Raw genomic sequence first — 13,098 nt, 5'->3', positions numbered from 1 at the left:
GGGTGACTGCCAGGCAGTGAAGGACGGCCAGGCAGATAGTGCAGAAATCCTCACAGCATCCTGCTCTCTAACCAGTATTCACTTGGGTCCTCCAGGGACACAGCATAATCCATGGCCCGAAGGTGGTTGCACATGCACAGTCAGCAGGAGAAGAGAAAGGTCAGTAGGTGAGAGGGAATTTAACTGGCAGTGAAACAGAAATTTCTGCAGCTTTGATATTAGAATGGTACGTGGCCTCTCAGGTGCTAGGGTCTATGAGAGTGTGGGTGGGAAGGCAGAATTTAGTCAGAGGTGACACTCCATGCTACTTCCAAAGAAGAAGAATGAGAGACACTTGAGAGCTAGGAAATAAATTAGTACCTGAGATCTGAAAAGGTAGCCATGCTACTTCCAGTGTCACATGCAGGTGAGCACAGAAATTAACAGGTAGTACACAGCAGAGGAACGGCCCTTCGGCCTACCATGTTTGTGCTGACCATGACAGCTCATGGTGCTTGGCTGAAGAGATGGCATGGAGTGAGTATTTCAGATTCCTGAAACAAGGGAATCTGCCTTGAATTTAAAGTAATTGGTGGGAGAAATACAGAGGCATTCAGGAGACAGAATAGGGGTTTGAAACTCTCGGCCTGAACTAACCTCACTCTTTCCTTAATGCGAGAAAGCCTTGTTAGTTTGGCCCCTTTTAAAATGTAGATATATCTGGATTGGGTTAAAGAATAACTCCAAGGAGGTCAGTATCCTGTCACCGAGTCACCCTTTATTTATTCTGAGCCAGCTTCCTCAGAGCCAGCTGTTAGAATGAATAGAACCTCTGAAAATTCTGTTTATTTCTGTCAGCCAGGGCTCCCTGATTGGACCACTTTTAACAGCCCCAATCAGCGAACTCATGTTCTATGAGGTCCCATGTGGCTGACGTTGTTACAATCACTACTGTATCCTGTCTAAGTTAACCATGCTGATGTTCATCCCTCTTTATCCAGAAGCCTCGCCATTGGGTGGGGGGGGTAAGGATTTGGGGGCCCTCACCCTGGGACAGGAGATGATATTAACATTCAAAAGGAGAATTGGACTTGAAGGGAAAAGAAATTACAGGCCCATTGAGAAAGAACAGGAGTGCATGATTAGCTTTAATGAATAGCTTTTTCACAAAGCCAGCACAGGCACCATCATTCTATATTCTATGCAACATCATTCTTCGGTGTAATCATAAGCAATGGGCTGTAATCAGGGCCAGCCAGCTCTCTGGTAAGTTTTCCCTTACACTGGCTATGTTTTATAAATGTAAACTACCTCATCAACGTATTTGTCTTCAGTATATAACCTCAAACTAGCTAATGCTGCAATTTATATAAATTGCATAATTACTTCCAATAACAGGATTGAAACCTGGACACATGAGACCCATTATTAGCACAATTACCACGATTTAGAGCAATTTTGCACTGTACTAGAAACTGAACTAGAAACAATTAAATAAAAAGAAAAGCACTGCTGAAAATGCATCAAAACACACAGCTTGGAACAATTGTGAGAAACAACACCAGTTCAGGTTTGGGGTCCTTTTGTTGGAATTGAAAGATATGTGAACTTTTGAGTTAGATAGGGATGGAATTGGGAACAGCAAAAGTAGCAGCTGTTGCAAAGACAGGAAGGAAATTGATGGGTTGACAATTATCAGATGATATCAAAGATCATTTTAATGAAAGAATGGATTGGTATTTATAATGTGCACATAACTAAGACATGGGTGGCTTGAATGAATATTTTAAGATAATTGGTGAGATAGAAAAAGAAAGAGCAAACAGGAGAATGAGAATGAAAGTGAGAAAGGTACAGAGAAAGGGAGAGAGGCAAAGAGAGAGAGAGAGACAGGAAAAAATCAAGAGAGAAGAAAAGCAAAAGGGCCAAATAAAAGACAAAGGGAGAGAGAGCGAGATGGAGAGACAGATAAAGAAAGAGAGAGAAAAAAAGGAAGGAAGGAAGGAAGTGAGAAAGTAAGGAAGAGAGACAGTGGGAAGAAAGGGAGAGAAAGTGAAAGAGAGGAAAGAAGAGGGAGAGATAGATGGAGAGGGAGATAGCAAGAAGGAGAGGGAGGAAGGGATGGAGGGAGGAAGGAACCTGCTTTTAATTCCTAAATGAAAAGCACACAAGAAGCACACAGTGCACCTGAAAGCTCCTAGAGAGATAAGAAAGTATGCCACACAGGGAATTCCCTCCCTAATGGCAACTGTTGGTTTATGTTTAAGAAAGCAGCTTACCACCACATTCTCAAGGGGCAACCAGGGATGGGCAATGAATGCCAGGTAGCCAGCAACACCCATATCTGACAAAGTGAATAAATAAAAAGAAACACCCAGGAACAGTCACCCTGATAGAAATCTAGTGCAGCACCTGTTGCCAAAATTTCAACCTATCTTCCCAGATGCTGCGAGAATTGCCCCACATTAAAACCACGTTCTAATGAAGAGTCTAGGCCCGAAACGTCAGCTTTTGCGCTCCTAAGATGCTGCTCATGCTGCTGTATTCATCCAGCTCCACACTCTGTTATCTCCTATCATGAAAAAACTATTTGTACTTTCTCGAATCATTGCTCAGTCTAGCAAGTTGTGGACTGCATTGGGCAAGAAACACCAAGGGTCATCGGTCAGCTTTGCTCACCGGAAATCTATCATCAGAAACTGTGGAGTAGCTCTGTTCTGTGCTCCAGGCACAAACTACGTCACTCCTGCAACACACTCCTCGTAGTGAGGCTGGCCTCTACCTGACCAGCATGCAGCCAGAAAAGAGTAGCTGCTTCTCTTTGAACTGGCATCAAGTTTGGATAAAATAGTGCTGGATGACTAATGCGAAGAGGTCACCAGGTTGATGAGTTCAATCATTGAGCCGGAAGGAAAGCAAGGTCACCATATCATTAGCACCCATCGACAAGCAACCATGGATATGCTACCCTGTAGCATGTTTTACAGAATAACTCTACATGCATGAAGATCTCTCTAGCAGTAAGCTCAAAAATCATTTAAAATGCCCATGCATTCAAAGGGTAATTCAGGTAAGTCCTCAAACAATCTCCTACAATATGGGCAGAACTATCAGGAGAAAGGGGCCTGAGGGGAAACTTCTCACACAGAGGGTGGTTTGTATGAGGAATGAGCTGCCAGAACAAGTGGTAGATGCAGGAACACTGATAACATTTAAAAGGCATTTGGATATGTATATAAATAGGAAAGGTTTAGGGGTATATGAACTAAACTTGGGCAAGTGGAACTTAATTTAGTTTAGGAAACTTGGTCAGCATGGATGAATTGGGCCGAAGGACCTGTTTCCATGCTGTACAACTCTTTGACTCTACATTATGAAGTCAATGTAGGATATAGGTTCTAGATCAAGGCAGCTCAATTATGTGTGGGTGGAAAAATGATCTAATAGATTTAAGATTAATGGTCCAAAAATTAGTATGTGGTGAGCTCCCAAATTACTCATAACAGTTGGATGATGCTCGCTCACACTTTCCAAGTTGCTCGGTATGTTCCAGCCTTCCTGCTAGACTGTAAAACTAATAGACAGTGAAGATGCATCAGTGAGGTACACAGGCTGTCCACAGAAACAACAATCTGCAGAAATTTTTTTTTTGCAATTGTAGAATGTCTTAGCATTACTAAAAAGACAACAGGGGCTTTAGAATCTGAACAAGGAAAAAGACAAGGTCAAAGGGTGATTAAGAAGGTATTTACAATGCTTGCCCTCATAGCTCTGACCTTTGAGTGTAAGAGTTGGGACATCATATTGAGGTTCTACAGGATGCTGGTGAGGTCTCTTCTGGAGTACTGTATCGGGTCCTGATTTCCCTATTATAGGCAGGATATTATTCAGCTTGAGAGGGTTCAGAAGATATTTACCAGGATGTTGCTGGGAATGGACAGTTTGAATTAGAAGAGGCTGGTTAGACTGGGATTTTTTTTTTAAACTGGAGCATAGGAGGTTGAGGGATGACGTTATAGAGGTCTATAAAATCATGAGGGGCAAGATAATGTAGGTGGCAGGTGTCTGTTCCCTTGTCTGGGGGATTTCAAGATTACAGGGCATATTTTTAAGGTGAGAGGAGAAAGATTGAAAAAGACATGGGGGAAATATTTTTATACAGAGGGTGGTTCATTTGCAGAATGAACTCCTAAAGGAAGCAATGGATGCAGGTACAGTTGGAATGTTTGAAAGACTTTGGGGTAAATTCATGAATAAATGTTTGGTGGGATATAGGCCAAGTGCAGAAAAGTGGGACAAGTTTTGTTTGGCATTATGATGGGCATGGAGCGGTTTGACCCAAGAGCCAGTTTCCACATTGTATGACTCTGTGACTCTATAAACATCAGTGTTGTCCGGTGGAGCCTCACCACAATTACTTTGGTGATCAGGGAGAATTACAGTCATCATCCTGTTTTGAGCTTGGGATTGATAAGGCCTCGTGTAGTTCAGGAAAACCACAGAAAGATTACAGCATGGATACAGGCCATTCAGTCTCTCATATCTATACTGGTTGAATAAAACAACTGCTCATCCTAATCTCACTTTCAAGAATCTGCTCTGTTGTTTGTTACAATAATTCAGGGGCAGACCATCTGTTAGTGTGATGGGAAAAATAATCCTATCCTAAATAAAAGCAAAATACTGCAGATGCTGGTAATCCAAAACAAATACACTGAACACTGGAGAAACTCAACGGGCCTGTCAGCATCTCTGGAGAAAGAAATGGAGTTAAGGTTTTGAGTCTGATATAACTTCTTCAGAGATCTGTGTTTGTTCTTGTTTTAAATAAAATGTTGCAAAGCGACTACAAACAAGTTACATTGGTGAGATAGGCATTATTATGAAGACTATGAGGGAGAACTAGACAATAGATCTGTCTCCTTCAAGATCCAGAGCTGTTCTCCCACCCAAGTCCAATAACATCATCAATTTGGATGGTGCTTAATGCACTCCTCAACATTAACTCTTTCAGACCCTAATGCTCAAGTTCAACATTCACACGCAGGTTCCCATTGGCTATACTTGCCAATTGACAAAGGATCAAGGGCTGCCCAGAGAAATTCCTTTTCTCTATCACTTAAACATCTTCTTGGTTGATATATGGAGTCACTGAAAGTCTCATGGGTATCTGACACTAACGTGTGTGCATGTGTGTGTGTGCGTGTGTGTGTGTGCATGCGCGCGTGCATGCGTCTGTCTATGTCTATGTGTGTGTATGTCTGTGTCTCTGTGTGTGTCTGTGTGTGCGTGTGCATGTATCTGTGTGTGTGTATGTCTGTGTCTGTGTGTCTGTCTGTCTGACTGTGTGTATGTCTATGTGTGTGTGTCTCTGTGTGTGTGTGCGTGTGTGTGTGTCTATGTGTGTCTACGCGTGCGTGTGTGTGTGTGTGTGTGTGTGTGTGTCTATGTGTGTGTGTGTGTGTGTGTGTGTGTTTAGCAATCAAAATGACCAAGTGCCTTTGCTGGTGAATGTTGTGCCATAACAAAAGATGGATAGGAGCAATCACACATCGTAACATTATTAAGGTAACATTTATAAAGCAGCTTTAACACGGAAAAAAGATCCCAATGTCCTTTTCAAGGTGAATGGGTTGTGGTGCAGAATAAGGAGGTCACCAGCTGCAATCTCAGAGGTAGGAGCTTTAAGAGGGAGATGAAGTGGGTTTAGGGAGGGCATTGCAACGTGGGGGAAAAGGGGAGGGGGGATACACAAGGTGATGGTGTTTGAGGAGTGAAGAGCTTGGAGGCTATCATGGCATGGGACAGGCATACAGGCAACAGAGCTTTAGACAAGCTGAAGAGTAAAAGATGGGTAACCAGCCAAGCGAAGCATTTATGGGCGGTGAGAGTGCCAGGGCTTCAGCATTACATTTGGTTGAGACTAGACAGCGAGGGATAGCAAATTTAGTGACACGCTGTAACTTAAGTTTGAGTAAATCCATGGAGGTTTTCTTTGGCCAGTCTGCTCTCTTCATAAACCTTACATAGAAACATGTTAACAGCAAAAACAGAAGCAAAGAAATTGGGAATTGAGATCGAGGAAGCAGCTAAAACAAAACCAGTATGACAGGTAGGAGCCTTTGAGCTTATTACAAGGGCACAGCAAAGTAATATTTCTGGCATTGCATCAGAAAATAGAATAATGACTTGTGAACACAAGTGAAACATTGTAGAATCTAGTAAATTAATAAAAGATAAAGTGTACCAAGTGTGAACAAAATTGCCCTGTAATGTACGGACATAAAAGTCTTTTTAGATATAAAACTCAATAGACAGAACAATAAGCAATTCCAATTTTCCAGGATGACTTGGACAGACCACAAAGTTAACAATGAAATTAAGGAATAATGAGCAGGTACAAATACTGAACAATGAACAAAAAAGCTACGTATTATTTTATGCGCATACAAACAGTTCAAACATCAAAAATAGAATAATGGATCTTTGGGAATGGTTCCAAGGCTTCAATCTAATGCAGAGTTCAGGTCATCTCACGGATGGAAAAGTAAACCTCAGGTGGTTTATCTCTCTTCTCTGGAACCTGCCATTTCACTAAAGTCTTAGCCTTACTCAATTTTGATTGCAAACAGTGTATATCAAAAACATTTGTACAAAGCCAATTTTATACTGATCTTAAATCCACCAAGGCCGAGTACTGTTTTGGGAAACCATTCCAGCTCATCCTTCATCACAATTTTACACTGTCTCAAGTGAGGGTACCTAGTGATTGGAATCAGGTTGATCCTGTTGACTATGAGGTCATCAATTAGGGTTATTAACCTGGGCCAGTCAGGAAAGCCCTAGCTGACCAATATACCCAGGAGGTTTAGAATCCCCTCAGTCTGGGGTGCTGACTCTGAGCTGGCTGTTGACAATCAGTGTACTGTGCACAAGTAAAGAAAGGGTAACTTGGTGATGGGGCAACAGCCTCTGTGCAGTTATTTTTGTGGTGATGATGGAAAATAGTATGTGCCTGGAAAACATTTGCTTGCAATGGTCATCTTGGAATTGGGGTAAGCATTTCTGGCAGCATGCCTTTCTTTTGGAAGCTTGACTCACTTGATCCTACTGTCAATGACTAGGCCCAGTATGTGGCAAGAATGGTTTTTTTCTGGGCCAACAGCATTGCTTTTCATCTGCCCCCAATGTGTAATCCTTCTGACTGCTTGTGGACTGGCAGCATTTTTGATTACAAGGATCTTAACTTTCCAACAGGTACTAGCCACTCCCACCTTCAAAGGGTTGATGGAGCTGGTTAAATGCTCACCTAGTTCCCATGGAGGTTGATACCCATGCAGTTGTACTGGTAGTTGCAGAATGTGTCTTGAACAAGATTCACTCAGGAGTCCAGCCCTTCAGTTTACACAAGACCTCAGCCAGACTGAGAACACACTGGGGAACTGTTGCAGACTAAGGGTATGACTCTGGTTCCAGTATCCAATGAGAAACCATTGGTGTAGTTACCACTGATGGTAGTGAGAGCCTTGGGCCCAAACCTACTGGGGCAGAATTGATGGTGAAAGATTCACCTGGATTGGTTCAACATTTTTAGATTAGGAAATGGCTGCCTTAGTGAAGTACCCAGGAGTATTTCAGGAGGGGCTTGGGACCATCAACATGGCCAAAGCCACTCCACATCTTGAACAGAAAGCAATTCTGTTTTTTTTTTTCAGGGCCCACCCAGTGTCATTTTCTCAAAATCAGAAGGTTAGAGAGTGAAGGAATCATCAAACTGGTGCAGTTTGCAGAATGGGCAGCACTGGTCCTACCAATTGTGAACCTTGACTGCCTAGTTTCCCTTTAGTAGGGATTTATGGTAAACAGCTTCCCTCAGCTGGATAAATATCCAATCACTTGCATTGAGGACTTGTATGCAAAGTTGGCTGGGTGGGGGCCATCCTTTACAAAGCTGGATGTGAGCCATGCTTACCTGAATTTGTCTGGATGAGGAGTCCCAGCAGTTTGCTACAATTAATACCCATCAAGGTTTATACCAATATAGAAGACAGCCATTTGGGGGCATCATCAGCCTGTACCCTTTTCTAGCAGAGCATGGAGAACATTTTACAAGGGCTTCCCCCAGGTTGCTGTTTATCTGGATGAAGTGCTAATTATAGGGAAGACCAATAAACAGCACTTGGACAGCTCGGACATAAAGCTTAAAGGTTTTTCCCAGGCAAGTGTATACCTGAGAAGGGGAAAATGTGTGTTCCAGGTGCCCCAAGTGACCTACTTGGGTTAGAGAGTCAACAAGATCAAGTTACACCCAGTTGGAAGAGAAAGTGAAGGTGATCAAAGGAGCCACAGCTCCCACATCTGTACTGGAGCATAGATCTTTCCTCAGGTTTGTGAATTATTATGGAAAACTGACACCCTTACACCTGCTATTGAGAAAGGGTCAGCCTAGGAAATGGTTGCGTAGCCTAGAAATAACATTTAGGAAGTGAGAAAATAGCTATTGTCATCTAAGGTGTTGGTCCACTATGATCCAGAGTGAGATGTAGTGCTAACATGTGATGCCTCTCCATAGTGTATCTGGGTAATGTTGGCTCACCAGTGGCCCAACAAAGAAAGCATATGTTTTCGTGACTTTGGCTGTTACCGAATGCAAGTATGCCGTGGATACAAACAAATCTGTCCTAGCAAAACTAGGTGCCAATGGGGGAAACAAAAGGACCATCGCAACCAGGATTGAAATCTTTCTGGACCCAGAGAGACCAGATCACTGTACAGGATGGCATATTATTGTGGGGAGCGTGGGTGGTTGTCCCAAGTAAAGGCTAAACTCCACAAGGTCTGTGGCCAGGATTTGATGCTGACATAACGGTGCTAGTGGGGCAGTGCTAGAGTGCCAACAAGGACAAAAATTGCTCCCACCAGTGTCCCCACATTCATGGGAATGCCTGGAAAACCCTGGACTCAGCTGCATGCTGACTGTGCTGGCCCTTTTTATGGGCTCAATATTCCTGGTCACTGGGGACACCCATTCAAAGTGAGGTTCAAAAAATTTGTTCTGCAAACTCCAGGATGACTGAGAAGCTGCATGCATTGTTCGTGATGCATGGTCTCCCAGAAGTATTGGCCACAGATAATGGGACATCATTCACCAGCAGGGAATTGGAATATTTCCTAAAGTCAAATGGCATTTGTACATAAGGATTGCTCTATACCATCCATCATCCAATGGTTTAGCAGAAAGAGCGGCCCAAACATTGAAGGCAGGCTTAAGGAAGCAGCCTACACCTTCACTTGATACTAAACTCTCCCAGTTTCTGTTTGATTGTCGGACCACCCCGCATGCAGCAAGAGGAGTTGCTGATTTTGGGGGGGGGGGGTGGGGGTGAAATTGCAGGAAGAATGCCAAAGCTGGCCACATCTCTCCTCTGAGAGACAATTTAATTCAGAATGGAGTTTGGTGCTAGAACCATGGGAACAGCCCTGTGTTGGTATGAGGTGAGGTTGATGCAAGGCCAGGTCCTGTGAATTACAAAGTTTGGGTAGGTGAGGGGGTCCTGAACAAATGTGGGTCACCTGAAAGGTGTCACCTTACAAATGGGGGCAGAAGCAAAACAGACCTGGCCCCTCAGAAGGCCTGTCATAAACAGAAGGCTCTACCCACTTTGTCTAGTGTTGAGGAAACCTCCAAGTCTGAGACGGATGCAGACCATTACCATCGGGAGAAGAGGAGGAAAATCTCCCAAGATGTTCCTAATGCAAGAGATGGTCTATGGTCAGGAACACATGTCTGGGTAACCAGACTTGGGGTGAAAACATCAAGAAAAGCTACAAGCAAAAGACTAGGCCACATCGCCAGACTTAGTTGGGGAGGGACACAGTGATTGGAACCAGGTGGATCATGTTGACCTCAAATCCTTTTTTGAGTTGTTAGCCTTGGCCAACAGGGAGACCCCTGCCTGAGTAATATAACCAGGTCGTGTAAGTACTGCCCCCACCAGGGCTCTGCTTGTCACTGGTTTCTTGGACACATTGGAGTTTTTAATGGTGGTAGAATATTACCAAAGCTGTCCGCACTAGTGCTGTTCACTCTGTCTCTCTCGTGCATGCACGCACATCCATAGGGTGGTGTAGAGGTATAAGAGGAGACTAGAATCTCTTCAGCTCAGTGGACTGACACTGAGCTGACAAGTCACAGACAATGTACTGTGCACAAGTAAATAAAGGGGGACTTGGTGATGGGTTACCAGACTCTGCAGTTACTTTACCTGGACAGCTTGAGATCTTGCTGTCCCCATTCCCAGCACCCTAATTTGTTTGTATGGAGAAGTATTTTCTCTGGTATCAGTTCTGAAAAGGTGCTGTTTATTTCAGAATTTTACTGCATATGAGGATTTCACCTGGAGGTAGTGATCAGGCATGTCACTGCAATCCTATTGATTTTCATAGCTCAATTACTACACAGCAAACATTCCAAGGGAGGAGCAGAACCTCTAGCAAGCTGAAATAAAGAAATTAAAAGCAACCTGTACCAAAAGTGCCCCAGGATTAATTTCAATGTTTGTCTGACAATGCTCTTGGGACACTTTGCTGTATTGAAGGCACTATATTAAAGATGTTAATGGCTGGTAGCTCACTTTAGGGCAAAACCAAACTGGCATTTATTAATTATACTGAGCAAGAGAAAGTTGGGATAGGAAATTAAAGGGATTTTTGGATGTGTTTGCTCGCTGAGCTGGAAGGTTACTTTTCAGACATTTTGTCACCATTCTAGGTAACATCAGTGAGCCTCTGACAAAGTGCTGGTGTTATGTCCTGCTTTCTGTTTATCTGGTTAGGTTCCCTAGGTGGTCACCAATGCAGGAAATGACATCACGAGCCCAAGGGAACCTAACCAGAAACAGAAAGCCGGACATAACACCAGCGCTTTGGAGGTTCACTGTTACCTAGAATGGTGATGAAATGTCTGAAAACTAACCTTCCAGCTCAGCGAGCAAACACACATCCAGAACCTCAACCTGAGCTACAAATCTTCTCCACTTGCTAAATGGATTTTTGTTAATGTCATTTCCAAGTAGGAAAGATATTGGTGATATCACTGGACTAGTAATGCCAAATCCTAGGCTAGTGTCTAGGGAATAAAAGGTTCAAATCCCACCATGGCAGATGGCAAAACCTGGATTCTATAAAATAAAAAGCTATTCCAATGTTGCTCTTATTGTTGAAAGAACCCATCTCGTTCACTGGCCTTTTTTTATGGTAGGAAATCTGCCATCTTTACCTGGTCTGGCTGACACATGACTCCAGACCCACAGCAATGAGTTTAACAATGTATTGAGCTCGACCAGGTAGAGCTTGAGTGAGATCTCTGACTGGGGTTGTTTAACCTGGGCTAATTAGGGAGCCCTGGCTGACAGATACAAACAAGAGTCTGTCTCCCAAGACTAGCACAAAGCTAGTGGGTCAGAATCTATGTACTGTGTTTGTGTAAACAAAGGGTGACTTGGTGATGGGATATCAGCCCCTGCACAGCTATTTCAGATTCTTAACTTGCAATGCTTGCCTGGTGATGCTCAACATTTTTTATTTTTAATTAAAATATGCAAAGCTGAGAAAATTAACAGTTACAATGTAACATTAAAGCTGAATAGAAGTTCTTCTACTGAGTTCTGGCCTGTAGCTACCAGAACTGCTCTCCTTTTTAAAAACACACAACTCCCCAACTATAACTGTAATGGTAAAGAACTGGATTAGTTGCCCTTCAGGACTGCAGTCAAACATATATAGATGTGAAATACACAACTCCTGAACAATACAATTTAAAGGCCAGCCCATGTGGACATGATTCTAATAAGAACTTGAAGAAAATCTGAAGATACAGACACTGTGATTTGTATCAATAACATTTAACAGCCTGAAGGTGAAGGTCATCACTGGATGATTACCTAGGCATGAACAAAAGGACACCATTGATACTGGTGTTGGGGTGTGATGTTAGTGTTATTCATGGAGTCCTAGAGTCATAGAGCACAGAAACAAGCCCTTCAGCCCAACTCATCCATGCTGATCTAGTTATCAAAACTGAACTAGTTCCATTTGCCTGCATTTGGCCCATATGCCTCTAAACCTTTCCTGCCCATCTACCTGTCCAAATGTCTGTTTGAATATTGTAATATTTTCTCTGGCAGCTCATTCCAGGTATGCTCCACCCTCTGAGAAAACTGCCCCTCAGGTCCCTTTTCAAGCTTTCCCCTCTTACCTTTAAACCAATGCCCTCTAGTTTCAGACTCCCCTACCCTACGGAAAGACATTGTCTAATTGCCTTATCAACAGCCCTCATGATTGTATAAACCTCTAAGGTCTTCCTTCAACCACTGTAATGCTCCAATGAGAAAAATTCCAGCCTATCCAGCTCTCGTTATAATTCAAACCTTGCATCCCAGAAACATCCTGGTTAAAAACTTTTTTCTGAACCATCTTCAATTTAACAATTTCCTTTCTACAGCAAGTCAACCAGAGCTGTACACAGTACTCCTAATCTACAAAGGCTCGTGCAGCCATAACACAATGTTCTAACCCCTGTACTCAGTACTCCGAAAAATGAAGGCAAGTGTGTCAAACACCATCTTCACTATCCTGTCTACCTGCAATTTCACTTTCAAGGAACTAGATGTCTCTGTTGAACAACACTTCCTCAGGGCCCTGGCATTAACTGCCTAAGTCCTGCCCTGGCTTGTCTTACCAAACTTCAACACCTTGCATTTATTCACATTAAACTCCATCTGCCATTCTCGCCCCACTGGTCCAGTTGATCAAGATCCTGTTGTATTCTTAAATAGCTTTCTTTGCTGTCTATTAAACCATCTATTCTAGTGTCATCTGCAAACTTACTAGCAATGCCTCCTATATATTCATGCAATACACATTTGCATTTCTTGTGATCTCATTCGGGGGAAATTAAGGGTTACGGAGAAAGGGCAGGAAAATGGATGTAAGAAGTGCCTGCTTAGCAGTGATTGTACTGAATGGCAGAGCAGACTTGAGGAGCTGAATGGTCTACTCTGGTTCCTATTTCTTAGTCTTATGATTAGGAACTGTACACTTAGTGTTTCACTTTGTGAA

General features: G+C 43.0%; 1 protein-coding gene across 4 annotated transcripts in view; it reads right to left on the bottom strand.

Moving 5' to 3' along the window:
• The window catches only part of aatkb (apoptosis-associated tyrosine kinase b), a 374,036-nt gene that overhangs the window by 316,139 nt on the left and 44,799 nt on the right, over positions 1 to 13,098 (bottom strand). The gene's annotated exons all lie outside the window — the stretch shown is intronic.

This window comes from Stegostoma tigrinum, chromosome 22 (assembly GCF_030684315.1).
Source record: "Stegostoma tigrinum isolate sSteTig4 chromosome 22, sSteTig4.hap1, whole genome shotgun sequence".
Lineage (NCBI taxonomy): Eukaryota > Metazoa > Chordata > Chondrichthyes > Orectolobiformes > Stegostomatidae > Stegostoma > Stegostoma tigrinum.
The sequence above is the reverse complement of the archived record's forward strand: the minus strand, read 5'-3'. Positions and strand labels throughout refer to the sequence as shown.